This window comes from Schistocerca piceifrons, chromosome 1 (genome assembly GCF_021461385.2).
Source record: "Schistocerca piceifrons isolate TAMUIC-IGC-003096 chromosome 1, iqSchPice1.1, whole genome shotgun sequence".
Taxonomy (NCBI): Eukaryota; Metazoa; Arthropoda; class Insecta; order Orthoptera; family Acrididae; genus Schistocerca; species Schistocerca piceifrons.
The window spans coordinates 122,689,707-122,715,257 of record NC_060138.1 but is presented as its reverse complement, the minus strand read 5'-3'; the positions used below and the strand labels follow the sequence as shown (position 1 = coordinate 122,715,257).

At 45.8% G+C, this 25,551-nt stretch overlaps 1 protein-coding gene and 1 pseudogene across 3 annotated transcripts in view; one reads left to right on the top strand and one right to left on the bottom strand.

The window, feature by feature from the left end:
* LOC124802429 (trithorax group protein osa-like) overlaps window positions 1-25,551 on the top strand; it is a 123,565-nt gene that overhangs the window by 12,827 nt on the left and 85,187 nt on the right. The window lies entirely within an intron of this gene.
* LOC124721979 lies at window positions 8,879-8,996 on the bottom strand (annotated as a pseudogene).

Below are 25,551 nucleotides of genomic sequence, written 5' to 3'. Positions count from 1 at the left end.
AAGCGGAGCAGCAACTTCAAGTCCTCTCGGTTGGAGCGAATGCTGCGAATATTCCAGTGAATAAGTGCCATTGTAAGAAAAGAAAGATGAGAGAAGTGGTCACCTCGAAGGCCGCTTAGGGCCTGGCTTCGAGCGAGCACTGCCGCCGCTATCAGTAGGCGGACAGTCATCGTCCATTGGGTCTATAGGGTCATCGGCCATCTCGGGAGGATGGCCGGGAGGGGGAGCTTCCTCCGCCAGTGAACGGCCAGATGTACGGCGACCAGCGGTGCGGCCAGGCGAAACGGATGACGGCCTGGGGCGGCAGCCGCTGGGTGGCGCAAGAGAAGAAATGCGCCGTGGCGGGGAAGGAGAACTGTGCTTCCTATGCGCCTTTTTGGAAGGACGTGTAGTGGAAGTACCGGTCGAAGGCTGTGAGGTCGAGGTACGGAGGAAGTCTGCACGGGATGGTTCCTTCTTGAAGGCCCGTGCATCTGACTTCGGTGTCTTCGTCTTAGCAGAAGCTGAAGAAGGTGCTCGTGTCTGTGGGGTGATGGGAGGAAGAGGAGACGTCGACCGCGCGATCTTAGCACTGGCCGAATGGACGACCGTGGTGCTGAAGGTCAGATCGCATGTCTGGGTTGCTACCTCCCGGGTAGTCCGAGGAGAGGCGAGGACAGTACTGTATTTCCCCGCTGGGAGCAGCGTGGGCTTCCTACTAGCCAATAGCTTGCGAGCAGCGGAGGTGGACACTTTCTCGTTGACCCGAATTTCCTGGATACAGCGTTCTTCCTTATAGACAGGACAGTCGCGGGAGGATGCTGCATGGTCACCCTGACAGTTCACACAACGAGGAGACGGAGGTGGACAGTCACCCTCATGGGCATCCCTGCCACAGGTGACACATTTAGCCGCATTGGAACAAGACTGTCGAGTGTGATTGAAACGCTGACACTGGTAGCAGCGCGTAGGTGTCGGGATATAGGGGCGAACAGAAATAACCTCGTAGCCCGCCTTGATGCGCGATGGCAGCTTAACACTATCGAAGGTCAAGAAAATTGTCCGGGTCGGTACAAGGTCATTGTTGACCTTTTTCATGACCCTATGGACAGCCGTCACGCCCTGCTCAGCGAGGAATGATTGAAGCTCCTCGTCAGTCAATCCGTCGAGGGAGCCAGTATAGACCACACCACGAGACGAATTCAAAGTTCGGTGGGCCTCCACCCGGACAGGGAACGTGTACAGGAGGGTGGCCCGAAGCAGTTTTTGTGCCTGAAAGGCATTCTCAGTTTCTAGTAATAAGGTACCGTTACGCAACCTGGTACAGGATTTGACAGATCCGGCTATGGCATCTACGCCCTTCTGAATAACGAAAGGGTTGACAGAGGAAAAATCCTTTCCGTCCTCAGTTCGAGAAACGACGAGAAACTGTGGGGCAGGCGGTAGTACTTTTGTCACTGTTGGCTGGTCACGTTTCCGTTTTTGGGTCGAAGTCGAAAGAGATGGAGTAGAATCCATTGCGGAGGAATCCCCCATGATTGCCAGCGTCTCCGATGGCGCGCTCCTTCCTTGTGGGGACCCTCTCAGAGGGCACTCCCGCCTTAGGTGAATGTTTACACCTCAGGTCACACCTCCCGAGAAACAGACGGAGGGACCAATCGGCATGGTCAGAAGGTATCAGCTCAGGCAATCACCCCTCCCCGGGCCTGGCCTTTACCAGGGGGTACGCGCGTGCCTTACATGTCTACCCAGGGCGGGGACTTACGCGTTACCCCGTCACCGGCTACGCGTGCGAACGCGTGGGTCGGCCTTCAGGCACGCACAGGGAGGAAGGAAGAAGAGGAAAAAGAAGAGAGAGAGGGAGAAAGAGGACAGACTGTCTCAAACGCCGAGGCGGAGACCAGAGAAGGCAAGGAGAAGAAGGCAATGAGAAAGCAAGGGGAAGAAGGCAATAAGAAGGCAAGGAGAAGAAGGCAATGAGAAGGCAAGGAGAAAAAGGCAATGAGAAGGCAAGGAGAAGGCAAGGGAAAGAGTAAGGAAGACAGTGAGGTGGAGAAGAGCAAAGAAAGGAACCAACAAAAGGAAGGAAGAAACGAGAAGTGAAAAAACCGAAAGGACCACGATGATAGGTCGTGGAACCGTCCGTCTCCGGACGCAGGCGCGAACTACCCCCGTGAGGGGGATGGACTCCTTTTAGTCGCCTCTTACGACAGGCAGGAATACCGCGGGCCTATTCTAATCCCCGGACCCGCAGGGGGCATTAAGCCCTTCGGTGCAATGGAGCAATGTAGACGGTATGCGGCAGTCATGTTGCTCTACACAGATGACGTAAGTCGTGGCAGAGAAGTGGTGTGTGTCTGTCAATCACAATCAGTTATACGGTATCAGCGTCGACCTGGGGTTGGGAGAGAATGGAAGAAAGGCGTTATCAAGTTTGGATGTGGCCTTGACCATACAGCGGACGAAATTCTCCGATTTGCTTATCGACGCGGACTGTTGAACACGGAATGGTGTAATACCCGCAGCCATGTAACGCAGTCGTAAAAATATACCAATCGTCAACGACAATCGGCTTCGAACCCAACGAGAACCGCTAATGTTAGTAAATGCACGTCCCGCGCAACCAGTTCTTGAGAGAACACAGCGAAGAGAACCACGTGCAGTGGACCCTTGAATATAGGCTCGTTGCAAAAATTATCGTTGCTCACAGCGGCAAAAAAAAAGCTGCACGCTCTCAAAATACAGGGCACGGGAAGGTAACCGACAGGATGCAGTGTGGTTGGACGAGTCACAATATTGTCTCCTTTCAAATGATACAAGGCGCCGAATCCATCGATGTTCCAATAGGGCGCTTAACCCTCAGAGGGTGTAGTTCAGGGCGGGGGCTTTTCTGAGATATTTTGGGGAGCTGCACAGCGGCTTTGGCCAACTCATTTTGGTTACCGTGAACTGAACCAGGATGTATATTCCAACACTCTCGGCGACCAAATGTTGCCTTTTCTGCTATTTCTTACCAGCGCCTTCCACAATGACAACAAACATATTTCCAGGGCCCCGTGCATATGTTCCTGGTACGACGAACAGCCACCCTGTCGCGCCGCGACATTTTCGAATTTTAAGCCTCTAGAAAATATCTGTGACTGTGTGAGCTGTAGAGAAAGAGATTAGAATGCATACATCAAATAATTGAGGACGTAGGGTGCAATGGCTACTCTGAGATGAAAAGGTTGGCACACGAGAGTAATTCGTGGCGGGTCGCATGAAAGCAGCCTGGAAGGCTGATGACTAAAATAAAAAAAAAAAAAAAGGAACTGCGAGTGAAACGTAGCAATCAATACGTCCGCAATTTGGTGGAGGCTGTACAGGTCCTAACCATTAATTAGAAGCTTCACCTAGATAGGGCATACATGTAGACATCTGCGAACTGTCTTCCTCACCGAAATGAGGTTATTATCAAGACAACAGACGTTTTTACGTGGTATTAGCGTGGCATCTGCCGGTAGGACTAATTTTTTGTTCTGTGTGCTATGGCAACTCACACGTGTGCCAGACCGGACCCAGGGAAAAATCGCAGTGGTTACGCAACCTCGAGAAATGGGTTGATATCCCCCTACAGTCATCCTGATCTATATCCTCCCATGTTTTAGAAAATTTGGTCCACGGGGGAGGCCAGTTTCCTTCCCCATTATTGGTGTATACTTAATTGACTCCTCAGATTGCCTTGTATTTATTGTATTAGTTTACTTCACATCAACAGATCTGCCTGAGAACTGAAGGCCATAATTGGAAAATGGGATGTGTTTAATGTGGGAATTCGTCCTGTCACATTAGACTGTAGTGTGTGACGCGGTCTGTGAATGCTGAATCTACGATAAACAAATTCTCATGGGAGTCACACTTTATTCTAGATTAACGTGTCTGAATTTTGAGTAATAGAGTGCAGTCTAAGGAGTCGGTTAAGTCAGACGAGTAACCTCTCTTCCTTAAAAATGGGCCTTAACTGCTAAGGTCATCAGTCCCTTAGCTTACACACTACTTAAGCTAAATTATCCTAAGGACAAACACACACGTCCATGCCCGAGGGAGGACTCGAACCTCCGCCGGGACCAGCCGCACCGTCTCTTTCTTATTTTGAGGGTACTGTGCTACCAACTGCGATATCCTAGCCCCCCTCTCAAAGCAGCGACTAGTCCCGGTCCACATTTTCTGAACAGTGCGATGCTACAGAAATAGCACCCATGGCAAAATGGATATGGCGAAGAATTCGAACTAAGATTTTCGTCAGAAGTGGAATACACATTCACGACTATATGCTGGCGCGAGAGTCTAATCCATGTTGAAGCCTTGAGATGGTTCGTGAGGAACGCCGAAACGCAATCGGACTTTCATGTACGAGGCGTATTTTTTAAGTAAGTACCGTTTTGAATTAAAAAAAGACATGCTAAGATATCTCAATAATTTTATTTTTATATGAAAGCCTGTACCTTAATCTACTCACAGACGCCATTACAGTCTGATTCTTCGTTGTTTACGTTGTGTACCGAGTGTTTAAGATGCCTCCAATAATCGTGAACTGTGACGTACGGGCTGTTATAAGATTTCTTAGTGCTAAAGGCCTAAAAGCGATCGATGTTCATCGTGGGATCTGTGCAGTTTACGGAGAAAACATTATGAGTGATGGAATGGTAAGAAAGTGGGTGAGAGCATTTAAAGATGGCCGCCCAAATGTGCATGATGAACGGAGTGGGCGTCCTTCGGTCGTTAATGAAAGTTTGTTGCAGGAAGTGGACAATAAGGTGAGAGGAAACAGACGCTTTACGATTTCCTCCTTGCAGGATGACTTTCCTAATGTTTCTCGTAGTGTTTTGTATGGCATTGTGACCGAGCACTTGAATTACCGAAAATTGTGCGCACGTTGGGTAACGAAAATGTTGACGGATGTGCACAATACCAAAAGTTTAGACAGTACATTGCCTTTCCTCGAGCGGTGCCACAACGATGGTATAAAAATGGAAATGTCGTGTGGCTAGGGCCTCCCGTCGGGTAGACCGTTCGCCTGGTGCAGGTCTTGATGATTTCTTAAGCCAAATTGTTACGGGCGATGTAACATGGGTGACCTATGTCACAACAGAATCAAAGCAACAGTCCATAGAAGTTGAGCAAGGGCATCGTTTTGCTGCAAGACAATGCCCGTCCCCATGTGGTGAATCAGACCAAAGATCTCATCACATCTTTTCGATGGGAAACTATAGATCATCCCCCGTACAGCCCCGACCTTGCGCCCAGTGACTAATATCTGTTCCTGCACTTGAAGAAACGCCTGGGCGGTCAGCGTCTTAGAGACGATGACGAAGTCAAAACAGTGGTGATGCAGTGGAAGTCAGGCGGCAGACTTCTATGAAGAGGGTATTCAAAAACTGGTACAACGTTATGACAAGTGCCTCAATATTGACGGAAATTATGTAGAAAAGTAGATTAAGGTACAGGCTTTCACGTAAAAATAAAATTATTGAGATATCTTAGCACGTCTTTTTTTAACTTCAAAACGGTACTTACTTAAAAAAACACTCCTCGTAGAGCCATCCTGCCATGAACGTACATTTTAATAAATTCCAAAAGAGGCTGAGCATCAGAGAGTATTTGCTTTTGGTTAACGACTGCCCCTTATTTCAAATAAGAGAGTGGTTCTAAAGCGAAATTTAATTTGCTATTTGATCCACCATACAACTCATCTGGAACACGTGCATACGCAACTGTTGTTAATTTTATTAAATGGCAACTGCAATCATATATAGAAGTGTACTTATTTATACAATAGTTTTCGGTCGCCAGCCCATTATCATGTGTTCGAGTTTTTCGCACATCAGTGATTTTCACGATTTGGTACCTGTCGTGACTAATAATTCATCACTTTAAAGTGGACAAGAGTCGAAGCCGGTCGTGTGAATGAATGTTTTTATGCAAGCGGAGGTTCCATTTAATTTACTCAACTTGTTCGCTGCATTCTCTCCGCTACTTTCAACCTCACCACGCTAATGACCGGCCTCCTGTCACGAAGCTACGAGTAAAATTACCAGGCACACTTCCTTCCATCATAATCTTCCGCTGTCCTAAACGGCTGCAGAGGAACGTCAGAGTAACGACTCTCAGCAAAACCGCGGCAGCTGACCGCGTTGCAGCGAAGAGGTGCAGGCCCGGGGCGTGCTCCTGGTGTCATTGACCTTCCGCGCCCGGAAGCCGCAGCCGCATTGTGCCGGCTCTGCAGCGCCCCCCAGGCCATCCACTGCGAAGGCCGTTGACTCGACTCCCGGCTGCAGCCTTTCTAACTCCAAGAGGCACAGGAGAACACAGGTCGTCCCAAAGCGAATAAGCAGCTTTCGACATTTTACTGAGGCCAAAGTGCACACGACACTCAGACATTTCGCTGCTGAGGCACGTTATTACGACTACTTTGCCAACACTCAGCTGTTTTACAGCTCAGCTGCTGAATTAAAAGAGAAGATGATGCATCTGAAGGGTATATTGTCTGCAGTGCTCCCCCTAGCTGTTGAAGGATGAAATTTTCTGAGAGATTAAAACCACTGAGACTCGAAATAGTAATCTTTTTTTTTTATTGGGCAATACTTTTACTGTCTGAGCTATCCAGATGAAGACTGTCATGAAATTATTAATTGTATTGATTAAGTTGCTTCATTTAGTTCAGCACATTGTTTTCTGCAACCTGCCTAACAGGGCTGAATAACTGCGTAGGAAACCAACTTTATTGACTTCTATTATTTCATATCATTATCTAGTGTTATCTATTATCCATAATCCTAATCATGGATAATTCTGCTATGTACAAACATGCGTGTGCGATCGTAGAATCAGAATAGCCTTCTTGGGGACTGATGACCTCATGCTGTGGAATTTTCCGCTGGACTGTGCAAATTTTGTGCGGTAAGCTGGCTTGGGCAAATGGTATTGCTACTTCCAGCAACCACCCGATTGGACAAAGCCGCTGATGCCGCAGTGTCGTTTCCTGACGACTGGCTGTCCTTCGTCGCCCCTCAGGGTTGTTGCACCAGATCACACCGTCTGGGAACTTTTAGAATTTTTTCAGTCAGTTAGACTAGGCCCGATGATGTGGTTGGTCATGGTGCTTTCGAGCGCACTTAGCGTAAACATTTTGGTCGGGAATAAGTCAGTCGTTTCGTTTCATAATGTAGGTAATCTCTACAGTAATTAAAGTTAGTTATCGGGGGAAGTCATGTGTAGATTTTGTCGATTTCGACTTAGTTTTTGGGAGGACGATTTTTTTTCATTATCCTTTCACATTAAGACTTTTCCATTGTGCTCTTGAATGACCACATGACGGTATCATCTTTTAGTTCGTAGGAATTAGAGGGACTTTTCCTTGATACTGCGAACTTATCTTCCAGTGGCTTTCTTTCTCTTCTGCAGTGATGTATGAGACAGTGTGTATACCAGAGCATCATTGTCCCAGCCTTCTGATAACACGGTCCTTTGCTGAAAGAATTATAGCAAGAGACTTTGTTAGTATCCGCCCCGGTAAGAAACTGTATTACTAAGACATCGTTACTTCGTTAAATGATTGCTAAAATCGAGAAGAGAATTAATGTCCTTTATGATGGGATATACCTCGTCAGCCATTTCCTTTCCTCCTCCTGTGATAGCTGTCCTTGAGAAACGTCTCTTAAAATGTTTAACTGAACTTAATTCCCTGTCAGTCATTCTGATATCAAGTAGTTAGATTCCGTATTCTTTGGGCCGAATTCCAGTAAATCCTCTTACTTAGTCACTTCAGAGGACACTGCACAAAACACATCTCGCAAATAGAGAGCCATTACCTGCTCATGATAAAAGCACTGTGGCTTTATAAATAAGTAGGAAGAACAAGGCCATTTTCAGAAGTAAGAGCGAAGGTACTGTTGGATTTTCAGTTGCGTAGGTGGGTCGAGATATAACCGTTTTGATAAAACGTTCATAATATCCACCCATTCCTAGCTACACCGTATTCTTCATCGAAGTGGGGACAGGCTGGCGAAGGGGGGAGGGGGAGGGGCGGTTAGACATCAGTGTTTGGTTGATGGAGCCTGCCACGTCCTCCTTCCTGTGCCAACCTCCTCATCACAAAGATAGCACTTTCACCCAATGTTTTCGATTATTTGCTGAATGCATTCCGATATCTGTCATCCCCTACAGTTTTAGACCTTTACGGCTCCCTAAGATATAACGGAAGCTAGTCTCTCGTGTCTCAATACACGTGCTATCATCCTCTCCCTTCTCTATCCAGCGTTTGCCATGTATTCCTTTCCTCGCTAATACTGCACGGAGCCTCCTAATTTCTTATCAGTCCACTTATCTTTCAACATCCTTCTTTTCCCGCTTGGCCACAGTTCATGATTCACTTCTTCAAATTACGGCCAATGTTTGACACCAGTGCTTGACTCCTAGATGAGGCGTCAACGCGGCTGGCTGCCATGCGAACGGCCCCGATACTGCGTACAATTTTCCCATTTGTGGGGGGACTGAAACGGCGTGGACTCACAAGGGGACCGCGCCTATTTGTCATCACTGAGTTCGTCTACATTTATAATATATACGAGGTCTATTCAAAAAATTCTGGAAATGTGTCCACAAAATTTTTGTACGCTTACCTTTTACTTATTGTATATAAACTTAAACTAAACTCGTCCCGAACAGGCCATGAGGTCCAACGATACCGACCGGCCGCCGTGTCATCCTCAGCCCACACCCGGCACTGGATGCGGATATGGAGAGACATGTGGTCAGCACACCACTCTCCCGGCCGTATGTCAGTTTCCGAGACCGGAGCCGCTACTTCTCAGTCAAGTAGCTCCTCAGTTTGCCTCACAAGGGCTGAGTGCACCCCGCTTGTCAACAGCGCTCGGCAGACTGGATGGTCACCCATCCAAGTGCTAGCCCAGCCCGACAGCGGTTAACTTCGGTGATCTGACGGGAACCGGTGTTACCACTGCGGCGAGGCCGTTGGCACTTATTGTGTATGGTCTCTCCCGAAATAACCTCTCCGCAACGGATACACCGCTCCCAACGCCGTTTTCACTTCAGGAAGCAGTACTGGTACGCCTCTTGTTGAATCGCGCGAAGCGCGGTCTGCGAATTTTCTTTCACCTCGTCTGTCGTTGCACATCTTCGCGCTTTCAAAGGGGTTTTTAACTTTGGAAATAAAAAAAAGTTCGCAGGGACCAGGTCTGGAAAGTATGGGGGATGAGGTAGCATAGTGATTTGTGCAATAGTGGCGCACCAACGAGATGAATGTGCGGGTGCGTTATCGTAATGCAAGAGCCATGAATTGTCAACCCACGTTCCTGGTCGTTTCCTTCTTACATTTTCTAGCAGGCTTCGCAACACGTCCCAATAGTACCATCGATCAACAGTTTGTCGCTGTGGCACGATGAAGAACTAATCCTTCAAAGTCAAGGAAACTATCAGCATGGCTTTGACGTTTGACCTGACCTGACGAGCTTTCTGTGATCTTGGATAAACTTTTCCAACCAATTGTGAAGATTGGACCTTGGTCTCAACATTATAATCATGGACACACATCTCACAGCCAGTTATGGTCTTCTTAAGGAACATCTCGTTCTCATTTGAGCGAATCAAAAGCTCTTCACAGATTGCGGGGCGAAGGTCTTTGTGGTCTTGACTCACGAGCCGTGGAACGAACTTGGCGGCAACGCGAGGCATTCCAAGATGCTGTGTCAGGATTTCACGACATGATCCAACTGCAATGTTACGTTCTGCCAGCCAGAGTGGCCGAGCGGTTCTAGCCGCTACAGTTTGGAAGCGCGCGACCGCTACGGTCGCAGGTTCGAATCCTGCCTCGGGCATGGATGTGTGTGATGTCCTTAGGTTAGTTAGGTTTAAGTAGTTCTAAGTTCTAGGGGACTGATGACCTCAGCAGTTAAGTCCTATAGTGCTCAGAGCCATTTGAACCATTTTGTTACGTTCTTCTGCAATCTCTCAGATGCTCAGACTTCGATTGGCACGCATAATTTCGTTGTCGTTCCGGACATGAACGTCGTCGAAGGGCGTCCTGAACAAGCCTCATATTTAACTTCCGTCCGGCCATTTTTAAACAGTGTGAACCATTCATAACGTTGAATACGGCTTAAGCACACATCACCGTAGGTTTCCTGCCTTATTAGGTGTGTCTGTAAATGTTTTGATGAGTGCCACGCAAAATTTAATGCAAACACATTGCTTCTCTAACTCTGTCATCTCGTAATACGCAAACTGTGCGACACAACGTTCTACTCAGTACTGCACTGAACAATAACTAACACACATACAACAATAAAATGTCCGGCAGTTACATATTGAACACAGGCATGTGAGTGATGCCAGTCGCATTCCGCTCCTGTGCATCATTGGCGCGAAATCACGAATGTTCCGGAATTTTTTGAACAGATCTCGTACAAGACTTGACCAGAAATGAAAGAAACAGAAGTGGGAACTACAGATGGCCATTCTTTTTAAAAAGCAGCATTTTTGGCGCGGATCGGACGACACACGAGCGCCTTACGTTAGCGTCGTTTCCTGGCTGCGCTTGACGTGGTGGAAAGAGTACAGAGGAAAATATTTACCAGACTGATGAGAAATTAACAGCTGTTGATGAACAGGAGAACTGCCTACCACAGAAAATGGCGGAAGCAATGATTTCGGTGCATCATTCGGTTGCTATCACATATCGGCGCACGCGTCTCTCCTGAATGTACCGTCCCAACTACTTGGCTATGACATTATGTTTGAATGAGTAAATGGAGCGGACGTGTTTTGTGACCAGTTGAATGCAACAAGAAATGACCCTCACAATAAAACAGCGCGTGTTCATTACAGTGTTATGTGAAGCACTTTCGTGGAAAACGTGTGCAGGACACTGTGCGCAAATGTAGTACACTACTGGCCATTAAAATTGCTACACCACGAAGATGACGTGCTACAGACGGGAAATTTAACCGACGGGAAGAAGATTCTGTGATATGCAAATGATTAGCTTTTCAGAGCATTCACACAAGGTTGGCGCCGGTGGCGACACCTACAACGTGCTGACATGAGGAAAGATTCCAACCGATTTCTCATACACAAACAGCAGTTGACCGGCGTTGCCTGGTGAAACGTTGTTGTGATGCCTCGTGTAAGGAGGAGAAATTCGTACCATCACGTTTCCGACTTTGATAAAGGTCGGATTGTAGCCTATCGCGATTGCGGTTTATCGTATCGCGACATTGCTGCTCGCGTTGGTCGAGATCCAATGACTGTTAGCAGAATATGGAATTGGTGGTTTCAGTAGGGTAATACGGAACGCCGTGCTGGATCCCAACGGCCTCGTATCACTAGCAGTCGAGATGACAGGCATCTTATCCACATGGCTGTAACGGATCGTGCAGCCACGTCTCGATCCCCGAGTCAGCAGATGGGGACGTTAACACAACAAGCATCTGCGTGAACAGTTCGACACCGTTGGCAGCAGCATGGACTATCAGCTCGGAGACCGTGGCTGCGGTTACCCTTGACGCTGCATCAACGATAGGAGCGCCTGCGATGGTGTACTCAACGACGAACCTGGGTGCACGAATGGCAAAACGTCATTTTTTCGGATGAATCCAGGTTCTGTTTACAGCATCATGACGGTCGCATCCGCGTTTGGTGACACCGCGGTGAACGCACATTGGAAGCGTGTATTCGTCATCGCCATACTGGCGTATTACCCGGCGTGATGGTATAGGGTGCCATTGGTTACACGTCTCGGTCAGCTGTTGTTCGCATTGACGACACTTTGAACAGTGGACGTTACATTTCAGATATGTTACGACCCGTGCCTCTACCCTTCATTCGATCCCTGCGAAACCCTACATTTGAGCAGGATAATGCACGACCTCATGTTGCAGGTCCTGTACGGGCCTTTCTGGATATAGAAAATGTTCGACTGTTGCCCTGGCCAGCACATTCTCCAAATCTCTCACCAATTGAAAACGTGTGGTCAATGGTGGCCGAGCAACTGGCTCGTAGCAATACGCCAGTCACTACTCTTGATGAACTGTGGTATCGTGTTGAAGCCGCATGGGCAGCTGTACCTGTACACGCCATGGTTCAAATGGTTCTGAGCACTATGGGACTTAACAGCTATGGTCATCAGTCCCCTAGAACTTAGAACTACTTAAACCTAACTAACCTAAGGACATCACACACATCCATGCCCGAGGCAGGATTCGAACCTGCGACCGAAGCAGTCGCGCGGTTCCGGACTGCGCGCCTAGGTACACGCCATCCAAGCTCCGTTTGACTCAATGCCCAGGCGTATCAAGGCCGTTATTACGGGCAGAGGTGTTTGTTCTGGATACTGATTTCTAGAATCGATGCACTCAAACTGCGTGAAAATGTAATCACATATCAGTCCTAGTATAATATATTTGTCCAATGAATACCCGTTTATCATCTGCATTTCTTCTTGGTGTAGCAATTTTAATGGCCAGTAGAGTATGTTGGTGAAACCTTCAGCGAGGTGTGCAGTGCAAACCTTTGTGGCAAAACGGCACCACACGGCCCAATGAGATGAAGATCGTAGTCACGAACAAGGAAAAGAACGGAAGACAGTTGCCGATTAAGGGGCAGAAGCCGTAACACAACATCGGGAGCTGCGACGAGTGCCTAGAGGGAGGCAACAGCCCTGATGTCACGCCTCTATGAGTCTGCGTGTCGGCAGGAGAAGAGAGGGAGAGGGAGAGAGAGAGAGAGAGAGAGAGAGAGAGAGAGGCAGGAGAGCTACATAGTGCGTGCGTGTTTATGCGAAGGCCGCGCCTCACGCACCAGTGGAAGGCTGGCTGTGGCGGCAGCAGTTGTAGAGCGCGAGCCCGGCTGGACGGCGAACAAGTGACTGGCGGCTGACCGGATTCACACTGGTCGCGGTCCCGCTACAGTCTCACGCCGCTGCTCCGACACAGGAAAGCGCGCTCTTCGCGTGCTGCGGGGACACGTTGCGAGATTTTACACTTTTACTGTCACACTCAGTGCCGAACTTCACTGAAAACTTCCTCCTCCAGACACCGGACGAGGACTGGCAGTAGACACGGTGCTTGTAGCACAGTCACTCAAATTTTCGCAACCAAGCGAATAAAATACACCACTGACCATTAAAATTGCTACACCAAGAAGAAATGCAGATGATAAACGGGTATGCATTGGACAAATATACAGGGTGTTACAAAAAGGTACGGCCATACTTTCAGGAAACATTCCTCACACATAAATAAAGAAAAGATGTTATGTGGACATCTGTCCGGAAACGCTTAATTTCCATGAAAGAGCTCATTTTAGTTTCGTCCACCTACGCTCAATGGAGCACGTTATCATGATTTCATACGGGATACTGTACCTGTGCTGCTAGAACATGTGCCTTTACAAGTACGACACAACATGTGGTTTATGCACGATGGAGCTCCTGCACATTTCAGTCGAAGTGTTCGTACGCTTCTCAACAACAGATTCGGTGACCGATGGAACGCCGGAAAAGTTACTTTATTATTAGACCAACGTAAATTTTACTAGTCCGTAGCCTCGCGGGATTAGGCGAGCGGTCTTAGGCGCTGCAGCCACGGACTGTGCGACTGGTCCCGGCGGAGGTTAGAGTCCTCCCTCGGGCACGCGTGTGTGTGTTTGTCCTTAGGATTATTTAGGTTAAGTAGTGTGTAAGATTAGGGACTGATGACCTTAGCAGTTAAGTCCCATAGGATTTCACACACATTTGAACATTTTGAACTAATCCGTAGTTTAGTCAAATGACGTCGTAATTCATGGTTTATGCGCTACTTAATTAAAATTGTAAGGTTTCCGCCGGCCGGTGTGGCCGAGCGGTTCTAGGCCCTTCAGTCTGGAACCGCGCGACCGCCACCGTCGCAGGTTCGAATCCTGCCTCGAGCATGGATGTGTGTGATATCCTTAGGTTAGTTAGGTTTAAGCAGTTCTAATTTCTAGGGGACTGATGACCTCAGATGTTAAGTCCCACAGTGCTCAGAGTCATTTGAACCATTTTTGTAAGGTTTCCAGTGATATATAACATACTAAATAAGCACAAACTATCGCGCTTTACACGCTATCCGACTATACTAGATTGGAGGGAACCACGAATTGGTACCAACTGCAATCGTAAAGTTTACGGTGGTTCAGTGACCTAGTGTTAAAGTGTGACTGTTGTCCCGACTAAATTTTCACCATTAGAGAGTTAGCATACCACATTAGCGCCAAAGCGCAGGCAATTTATACCTCTGCAAACTCCAAGTCATCCCACTCGAAGCCAGACAGTTGGTGGCTGTATAGAAAACCCAAATAGCTTTTTTCTGTGGCAGAGACGACGACGGACATTCCCACACGTATCTCCGTGGTGTGGAAGAAACCGACCGAACGATCGGCGACCGGTTGCGATGTGGGGATAACCGCGCATGTACGTCCGTCGATGACGCAATAGCTGTCACGTGCTCCGCGTTCCGAGAAGACCTTCGCGAGGTCCCGCCGTCGTGCAAACATGGGCCCACTCGCTGCAAGTACTGCCCATTCTCTACATCCGAAGCTCACCTGTAAACATCTGTCAGCTCTTCAGAGAGAAATGCATACGGACGAGGACTGCATTCCAGATGTTCTGGACTTATTATGCTTTATTGAAAGATGAAGTACTGAAGTAATGTTGGTAACAAGACGAGATCAAAGCGCCCTCTAACCATCACGTATGGTACGAAGCTAATACATAGAGGCGTAATTGTGTAGGCTTCCACGGTTGCAGTTACCTAACATAGTTTTCTTGCTTTCAGAAACACATCATACTGAAGAATATCTGACAGTAAATGTTATTTCAGAACGAAGACCATGGATTTTGAAACAGGGTTCTAGGAGCATATCAGAGTTGAAATATTAATCTTTCCACAATGGGAGAACGCCCGACATGCAAACGACATATGAAGGGCTTATTTCAATAGGGGTACAAGTCCATTACCTCCACTTTTCTGTCTATAATGCTTCTGACATTAATGGTCCAAACAAACAGAAAGGAAGGTTCATCTCTAACAAGAAGCCATATGATTGAATATTTCTGGTATCTCAACTGCAGATTTTTCGGCGCTGATTTAACTTTAGGACTCTGTATCTCAGAATGAAAAAAAGTGGACTTGTACCACTATTGAAATAAGCCCTTCATATATAACCGTACTGTCAGTGAAGCAAAGAAGAAATAGCCTCAACACACGTGTAAGGCTGAAGGAAAACCGCCGCATTCAAACAATAAAGAACCTTATAGTCGTAAATAATCACTCTCGAATGAAAGATACAACATTAACGACGACTCACTCACTCACACACACACACACATAAGACGGAAAAGACTTAAAAACAGAAAAGATTATTAGATGACAAGGCAGAGAGAGAATGTGATAGAAAGAATAGGAAGTTTTGAAGGAGACTGGGATGAGTGGATAAGGGGGCACAGAGGACAAATAACTCATTCGATGAAAACACTTGCGCAACGAAACCGCAGACTGAAGATATCGTAAAGACACCGTCACGAGTTGGCAGTAGGACAGATACAAAACAGAAGAACAGGGATCTGATACGTGTTGACTGCATGATTACACAGACGAAAATACGGTTCAAAAATGGCTCTGAGCACTATACGACTTAACTTCTGAGGTCATCAGTCGCCTAGAACTTAGAACTAATTAAACGTAACTAACCTAAGGACATCACACACATCCATGCCCGAGGCAGGATTCGAACCTGCGACCGTAGCGGTCGCTCGGTTCCAGACTATAGCGCCTAGAACCGCTTGGCCACTCCGGCCAGCCGAAAATACTGTGTCGCCTGTTGAGTTAATGGTACAGACTGTGTCATAGTTGTCAGAAAACGGATAATTCTTAGCTGAAAAAGTAAGAGTCCACAGAACTGCTAAATGTGGAGTTTACGTATTTACACTTTGTTCTCAAAATGTCGACGACTAATGTCTCTGAGCATACAGGGTGATAATTACTGAACTGATTGAAAAAGAAAAGGAAATTAGTTACAAACTAAGGCGTGCACACACTTTATTCAATATGGAAACGTCACTACAGATATTCGGATTTAGGTTATGACATCTTCAACATTCGCGACATCATTGGCGATGATGTGGTGCAGACGAATAGCGAAGTTCTGCAAGACCCACTGAAGTGTCGGATCATCGATGCTGTCGATGACCTCCTGAATGGCTGTTTCAGCTCAACAATGGTTTTGGTCTTATCGCTGTACATCTTGTCTTTGATATAGCCCACAAAAAGGAATCGCATGTCTTCAGATATGGAGAATATGGCGGCCGATCGAGGCCCATGCCAGTGGCCTCTGCGTGTCCCAGGGCCAGTATGCGGTCCCCAAAGTGATTCTCCAGGACATCAAACAGTCTCCTGCTTCGATGGTGTCGAGTTACGTCTTGTATGAACCACACCTTGTCGAGATCAGGGTCACTTTGGGTAATGGGTATGAAACCACCTTCTAAAACCACGTACCGTTCGTTAGTCACGGCGCCATCAAGGAATATCGCACCAATTATTCTGTGTCTGGACATTGTACACTAAACAGCCACCCGTTCAGGATGAAGAGACTTCTCGATTGCGAAATGCGGATTCTCAGTCCCACTAAAGTTCCAATTTCGCTTATTGATGAACCCACCCAAATGAAAGTGGGCTTCGTCGCTAAACGACACCATACATCGAATACTAATTCCCATCATTCCCCTCGGCCAACCGTGAAGTTCGAACGTCCTAACGCAAACCGTTCAGAAGTTATGTGATTTTATTTCATATAGTTCAACAACTGTCACCCTGTTTCATTGTGACATACGGACTTTAAATATGACATGATCTGAAAGCTGAAAGTTTCTCAGCGAACAAAGTGGTCACTCATGAGCGAAGTTGCTGCAAGAGATGAGACAAAAAATGTGGATCAGGGAGTAGCGTGCCGTGGAATACAATTTGTTACTGTAACGGACATGACCTGGCAGTGCGCAAAACATGTAGCCAGGAGGGTAGAGGCACCAAGAAAGTTCTTTTTGGAATCCAAGAAACGGCCGAGACAGTTGTGTTGAGGAAGGTGTGTGGACGACATTACTAACACAGCCGAAGGTCCTAATGCATAGTCTAGAGGAGGCCCATACCCAGTAGTGTATGTGAGTGGCTAATGATTACGTAAATGGTGATGATGATGAACTGTTTCTTTTTAGGATGCTGCATCACAATCGGTAAAAACGGAACCCTTCTGGGAGCACACCGTTGTTCGTCTGTCTGTTTGTCTGTCCGTCCGACTACTATAAACCATTTCTCTCAGGAACAGGAAGACATACGTCGCTGGAATTTACACCACATACTAAGGTCTACGGTCCCTTGGCTACTTAAAAAATTGAAGGTTCTAAGTCAATGCAGTCAAAAGATATGCCATTTATGTCACGTATTTTGATACAAACTCACTTCATCAGGTTACCCTCCATTCAGAAGCTGTTGCACGCAGCGACCATTATTTTTTTGATTTTTGTGATGCACACAGCCCGCCTTCCGCAAAAATTAGTATTCCATGAACTGTGTACAAAGCCAGACCAACAGGCATTACATGCATTGACCAAAAAAGGATAGTGGTACGTAACATACAAACCATATGAGTTAAACCATTAATTGCAATTTTTTTATGACATCATCTAACTATGTACCTGTTGTAATCTTAGCATTGAGAATGGCTAGTTGCTAGCTGAAATCTAGATTTGCCAATAAAAATTCCACAGGACGACTGATAGCTGAAATCTATTATTTACAAAACAAACTCACTTATTAAAACCTGTATGGTACTTACAGCTGACCTACAATCATGAAATTTAACAAGAAGCAAGGTTCCACAGCACAAGTAGAAGAAAAAAAAAAAATCAGAAAATTGTTGGTTAATAATTACATCGCACAAAAATATTTATTTATGCCATTTGATATCCGACTCCAAACTTAGAATTAAAACATTCTCGAAAGTCCTGGAATTCTCAGGACCGATATCTTGCCAGTATCAATGTCGATAATGAGCAAAAACCGTCAAGATTCTCGATTCCTGGGATGGATCAACTGACTGTACACTTAAGTAAGTTTGTACGGAACCCTCAGAGCTCAAGTCCCACTTGTACATGCCCAATTTTTTATTTCAATTAGACTAGATATACAGGGTGACAAAACAAAACTGGTCCGGAAAATATTTAATGCACCTCAAGACAGAAAACCCATCTGTCCAGGGGAATAACCGATGTAAATGTGGTTGTCTATGTTTAGGTGCATTAAATATTTTCCTGGCCACATTTAATTTTTCCACCCTGTACTTGCAAATACGAAGACGCGGCTGGCAGCCAACACCAGTTCCCAGACATAATGATACAAGGTAGACACAGGAAGACAAGCATTCAGAAAGGTCAATTGCCCCACAATTAAAATCCTGGGCTTGAGAACAATGGCGGCGCGACTGTTGGGAAAGAGGCGCGTTGCGGCTAAGCGTTTCCACACTGCGCAGAGCATTGTCACGCGGCTCTTGGAGAAGTGGCTGGCCCGCGCACACTGCCTTACGTGGCAATTTTCCGCCACCATCCTGCTGGCTCTGTCTCACGATCCATTGTCCCACCTCTGTTTCACAACAGTAGACACGGAAGTGCTCTTCATATCGGCAGCCTCAGACCACCCTCCACTTCAAGTCAGTGATAGCCCGCTGAGGCGGCCGCTGTGGACGAGCGGTTCTAGGCGCTTCATTCGGGAACCGTGCTGCTGCTACGGTTGCAGGTTCGAATCCTGCCTCGGGCATGGATGTCTGTGGTTAGTTAGGTTTAAGTTGTTCTAAGTCTAGGGGATTGATGACCTCAGAAGTTAAGTCCCATAGTGCTTAGAGACATTTGAACCATTTTTAGCCCGCTGACCAAACTGCGGCGCAGATACGCTATGGCGCATACTAGACAAAGGTGTGTGACATTGAACAACCACCTTTCGCATTGCAATGTAACAAAGCAAGTAAATAAATAGACACACAGTTTGAGGGCAGGTACTGTGAAATCGTTCAGATCTACGGCGGGTGGAGAGGCTGGGGATTGGGCGAGAAGACACAACGTGGCGGAATGCCAACGCAAAAATGGCCTCAGCTTCTCCTTAGGGCATGCCATAGCGCTGTTAGCCAAGGGATGTTGTTCCTCGCCCACCTAAAAGCTGGTAAATACCGGGATACAATATTGACGAAACACGGCCAAGCGTTTGAATTTTGTCTGTTCCTGTTTATGTCCATACTAATAATAAATCTGTAAAATTGTCGTATCTGCCTGTTTGTCTTTGAACATGCTGACTTTGAACATGCTGACCTCCAAACCTACTAGACACATTTTTACTCGGTTTTTACATGCAACTTGAGCACAGATTTGGGCAACGTATAGGCTTTATTTCATCAAAATCGGATCACGAGAAAAATAGATCGTGATTTAAATTTTCATCTGCAACCGTCTGTGTGTCTGTCTCCGAAACTACTAGGAAAATTTTCATGAGGTTTTCAAAGGTAACTTAGGAGTATCTCGGGGAACCGTATAGGCTATATATCAATTGGATGAAAGGGATGGGGGATGGAGGTGGAAAATGGGGGTAGCTCTCGGCGCACAAAGAGCCAAGCTATATTTATCCAATATCCGAGAATAAAAGCACTTAGTGACTAGCAAAAAACTTTATTTCTCGCTGAGAACCCCCACAAAATAATGAGAGGAAAACGTTTATCACTTACTGCGCTGTTCATGTAGTAAAACTGCAGAAAGCACGACGTTTAAATTTATTACTTATTTGGTGCTAACACTATTCGCAACACTTTTAGCTGGCAGAATCCACATATTCCGCCAAATGTAGGTACAACATTATGCCATAATAAGACACAGAGAGAGGGGCAGCAGGCCATTAACAGAGCAAGGGAAGAGGAAGAGATTGAGAGAGTGAGGGGGAGGAGGAGATGGACATATCTACATCTACATCTACACCTACATACATACTCCGCAATCCACCATACGATGCGTGGCGGAGGGTACCTCGTACCACAACTAGCATCTTCTCTCCCTGTTCCACTCCCAAACAGAGCGAGGGAAAAATGACTGCCTATATGCCTCTGTACGAGCCCTAATCTCTCTTATCTTTGTGGTTCAAAAATGGCTCTGAGCACTATGGGACTCAACTGCTGAGGTCATTAGTCCCCTAGAACTTAGAACTAGTTAAACCTAACTAACCTAAGGACATCACAAACATCCATGCCCGAGGCAGGATTCGAACCTGCGACCGTAGCGGTCTTGCGGTTCCAGACTGCAGCGCCTTTAACCGCACGGCCACTTCGGCCGGCTATATCTTTGTGGTCTTTCCGCGAAATGTAAGTTGGCGGCAGTAACACTGTACTGCAGTCAGCCTCAAATGCTGGTTCTCTAAATTTCCTCAGTAGCGATTCATGAAAAGAACGCCTCCTTTCCTCTAGAGACTCCCACCCGAGTTCCTGAAGCATTTCCGTAACACTCGCGTGATGATCAAACCTACCAGTAACAAATCTAGCAGCCCGCCTCTGAATTGCTTGTATGTCCTCCCTCAACCCGACTTGATAGGGATCCCAAACGCTCGAGCAGTACTCAAGAATGGGTCGTATTAGTGTTTTATAAGTGGTCTCCTTTACATATGAACCACATCCATAGAAGGGAAACAGGAAGAGGTGGACAGAGAGAGAGTCAGGAGGAAATTGACGGATTGTGGGGGAGGAGGTGGTCAGAAAAGGGGGAGAAGAAGATTAAAAGAGAGGGCGGCAGAGGACATGGACAGAGAGGAGGAGACGGACGGATTGTTGGGGGAAGGAGGTGGTCAGAGAGAAGGGGGAGAATAAGATGGACAAAAAGGCTCAAGAGATGGACAGTGGAGAGAAGTAGGAGAGGGAGACAGACAGAGAGGTGGCAGAGGAGATGGACAGAGAGAGTGGGAAGGAAGAGATGAAATAAATACATACGCCAGGTACTCAGATAGTAAAGAATAAGGGGTACAATCAGTACATGCAGGCAAAGAGGATTTATCTTCCATTAAGTCACCTGGGGAGATTTATTGCTTCTCTGGTCCAGCAGTTAATATAAAAATAATATTAACGATCCCAGACACGAGCCACGGATCGCAGCTATCCGTCGAATGCGATATCGCCGCAATCGAACGCTCGCCTCGTCACCCCACACATGGCCATTTGTCAAGCAATTTCAGTCAGTATTATAAATGTCACTGTGTCGAGAAGTTGTGCTATGAAAAATGAACTGCTATGTTCAGTAGCAGTAGCAGTTGCAGTTGATTTCCGAATCTCCGTGAATACTTGCAAAACGTAAATTTAAAGTAAATGAGCATTATGATTCATTAAAGTTGTTTTGGACGCTTTTCTTACAGAGTATATTACATTTTTCACTGACGCAAAATGAGTTACGTGCATCTTTCCAGTGCGCCAGTACAATTCGTTCTACGTTCATTAGTCCTCAAGTCCTTTTTTTATTCATTAATCTTATAGTTTAGCTGCAAGTACTCGACGGGTCTGTATTGTTGTTGTCAATAGCAACACGACTGATTACCCTTAACTCTTTAGCATAGGCTTCAAAATGCTAATTACTGCAAAATCGGAGGGTATATTTTGTATTACTTCATAATGTACAAGGTGACAATTATTGAACTATATGAAAAAAACGTAAATTGGTTACTAACTACGGCGTACACACACATTATTCAACATGTAAACGTCACTACAGACATTCGGATTTAGGTTATGACGTGTTCGATATGTCTGCCATCATTGGTGACTGTGTGGTGCAGGTCAATAGCGAAATTCTGCATGAACCGCTAAAGAGTCAGGTCATCGATGCTGTCGACTTTCCGAATCTGGGTCACTTTGGATAATGGGTATGAAACCATCTTCTAAAACCTTCAGGTACCGTTCGGTTGTCACGGCGCGATCAAGGAATATCTACCGATTATTCAATGACTGGACATTTCACACTCGAAGGGTGACTATGTGGTGTGCGGAGACTTCTCGATAGCGAAATGCAGATTCTCAGTCCCCCAAATGTGCCAATTTCGCTTACTGACGAACCAATCCAAATGAAACAACAAGAAGACGCGTGCGTGTGCGCATGCGCATGCTGATTCCTATCGTGCCCTGCGGCCAGCTGCGCAGTTTGAATGTCCTAACGCTGACCGTTCAGGAGTTATGACAATTTTATTTCTTATAATTCAGTAATTGTCATCCTGTAAATGGCAACTGTGACTTCACTTCTCAGAGTAGTTCATTGGATAACTATAAGTTCTACGTAAATTTCTGCTCAACGTGGTCAAAGTAAAACGAAACAAAACTGCCCAACCACGCTTGATAAGTAGAGAAGCGAGTCGCTGCCTTACTCCCACACCCCGCTTGCAAACCAGCGGCTGCGTGCAGCCACATTGCGTGCACAAATCACGTGCGATCCATCAGATTGTTTGAGATTACCGTGCGACCAGCGGTCTGCAACCGATCGCTGCGATTTGCCCACACAAGTACGATCTATGAAGCGATCGGTCGTCCATGCGACGGATCGCTGCGATACGTCGCTCACGAGTGGGGCTCTTTAAAGGCTAGATAATTATGGAAGGAGATACCCAGAAACACAGGTTTTGCGAGTCTGTCTGGAGACGAGATGGGTCGGAAAACGATACTTGTTACTGCGGCCTCATGCACTGCAGGCATGCAGAGACTTCGTCACTGAGAGGTTTGAGTATAGTGATGTGCAACGATGGTGAAACATTACATACCCATTACCTTGTTCGACTGGCGTTGTCTCCCTATCAAGCATCAGTTCTTAACACAGCTGTTTTATTGTAAATTGTTACTAAAGGATTTAACTTGTGCTTCATGAAAGCAGTTCAGTACTGTGTTGTAAATGGGGAATAGTTATTGTAATGAGATCTGGTCTTACCTCGACTTTATTTTACTTATTTCCAAGTTGAAGTCCTGCGGTGATCTTGCCACAAAACATAACTCCTATAGAATTTTTTTTTGAAAAGCCAAATGCTCCTATTATCTGTAGTTTTTGGGGAAACATAGCAAAAGATACATATTACGATATACACTAATGATTGAAAAGCAAACTACAAACACTGCCTCTTCAAAACAGTAATCACAAATAGTGACAAGCTACCCCAGTTACTATGCCCAAACTCGCGTCTCTCGATTGCTCGTTGAGCATCTTTTTCTCTGAATAGAAGAAGAATGGAGGAATCCAGAATTCCGAAAATGATCGTGGAATGGGAACCGAAGGGAAAGCAGAGAAAAGGACACCCTATGACCACCCGGCTCCAAAATGTACGACTAACAATGAGAAGACTTGGCACAGAGGAAGAAGATATACAATATCGGAGGGACATCCTGAGGAGATAAAGTAAGATCTTATGTAACAGATGTAGTAATTTCCGGGTATTTGTTGTGTTGGAGAAAACCCTTTGTGTACAGGAAAATCTCAAATAAGAATAGTCATCGCATTACAAGTCCATTTTACTGCCACACGCCAGAACCGGCAATACACATAGACTGTAAACTTTCCTTTTCATGCCTTTTATAAAGTTCATTTCATTGCAGAGTGCGTCATTTAGTAAACTATGAATAACGTTCGTGCAACTATTGGACTTGACCTTCTTCAGGTTTTTGTTTAGTATTGTCGATTTGCTAGAAGAGGGAAATACACTTGTATAATTTAATGCCCGTAGTCGATCAGTTAAATGCTATGAGAGGTTCAACTACATCACCTGTAACGGTGCTATCGAGACAACGTAACAGTCTATTCAAGTTTCAGGCTCAAAACACGCGCTGCGGTGGGAACGTGTTCTCTGCACTCGTTGAGACTCGAACTGCATTATTCATTGCTCACTTCGCTTCCTCTGTGTATATTTTTAAAACAAAAGTCATGGCTTTACTGCAAGTCATGGTCGCACGAAGTTTAGCACATACGAGCAATCTCCTCTGTCTGTAAAAGTTTGCGTCTACGGCGTTGGTTAAGCGCAAACCCGACATGTACTATAAAAGAGCATGCAATCACACATTTTTTAATTCTGTATATAGACTGTTGAAATAGGATTTTCGGAAATAAGTTTCTTAAGATCTCAAATAAGGCAGCATAATCATTAAGTAATCTTCTTCTTGCCCGTGCCTGGTTCTCTGATTCTTAACAATTTTCCTGTGTTCTACCCTTGTCGTTTACTTTCCTTCTCCATGATTCCTAGTGCTCTGGTGTTTTCTTCCACGTCGTCCAGTAATTGTTTAAGTAGCCTTCCTTTTAATCTTCTTCCTGTCGCTTTCCACTGAAAGACCTTCTTTGTATTTCTTGTGTCCTCCGCTCTTAGGATATGCCCCAGCCAGACTATTCTTTTACTTTTAATTAGCCTTACAATATCAGCTACTTGCATGAGACGATCCAACTCATAACTGATACTTGCTCTCCAGGTACTATCGTTATTTCGTTTGCCTCCATAAATTATCCGTAATATTGTTCGTTCAAACATTTTGAGCTGTTGGTCATCTGTGCTGGTTAGCGTCCATGCTTCACATCTATATGTAACCACTGGCGTAACCATTACCTTATATACAGTCATTTTTACCTGTCGAGTTACCACTCTAGATGTCGTTAGCTTTTCAAAAGGAATGATAACACCTATTACCACTTAAAATGCGGGCTTTTATGCAAGTGGACATAGAATTCACTTCATTAATATTAGCCCCTAGGTATTCAAAATCCTCTAGAAGCTGAAAATTAAAACCTACTGTTGACCAGTTATCCAGGTTATTGTCTCCTCTTTTGCGGATTATCAGACATATAATTTTTGATTTGTTAATTTCCAGTCTTCTGTGCTGTGCAGCTTCTTGCAGTTCCACAGCTACCCTCTCCAATGACATCCTTCGTCTATTAATAACTGCGTGGTCCTTATACCTATGTGTTCGGATGTCTGCGGTTTTCACTATAGTTGCTTCTAAGGTCAAATTGAAAAGCATTGCTGAAGAAGTATCACCTAGTTTGACTCCTTTATTGATACTGAAACGGTTAATTTCCCATCCACTCTTACCACTGCCGCTTGGAACCTGCCTTGTAGTTTTGTAACTTCTAACGTCTCTTCCCTGTTTGGACTATCGAAGGCCTGCTTGAAGTTAGGTAATATAATTATAAAAATTAACGACACGGGAAGATCAAACGCATCCTCAATTCAAAATAAGAAGAAGAATTCAAACTTTCCTTATTATTGCATGCAGTGTGCTTAAAGGAAAGTGGCGAGAGACCAGTATTGGTCAAAATTAGAAGGAAACCAGTACCTGTTGAAATATTGAGTAGTGTCTAGTGTTAGGTGGTGTCGGTCTTTTAACTGCTGTAGTTCGTTGCGCCCCTCTGGATGGTTGTAACGAATTACCAGCGCCAGTTGAGAACATTACCTCTGGAGACAAACGACTGCTGTG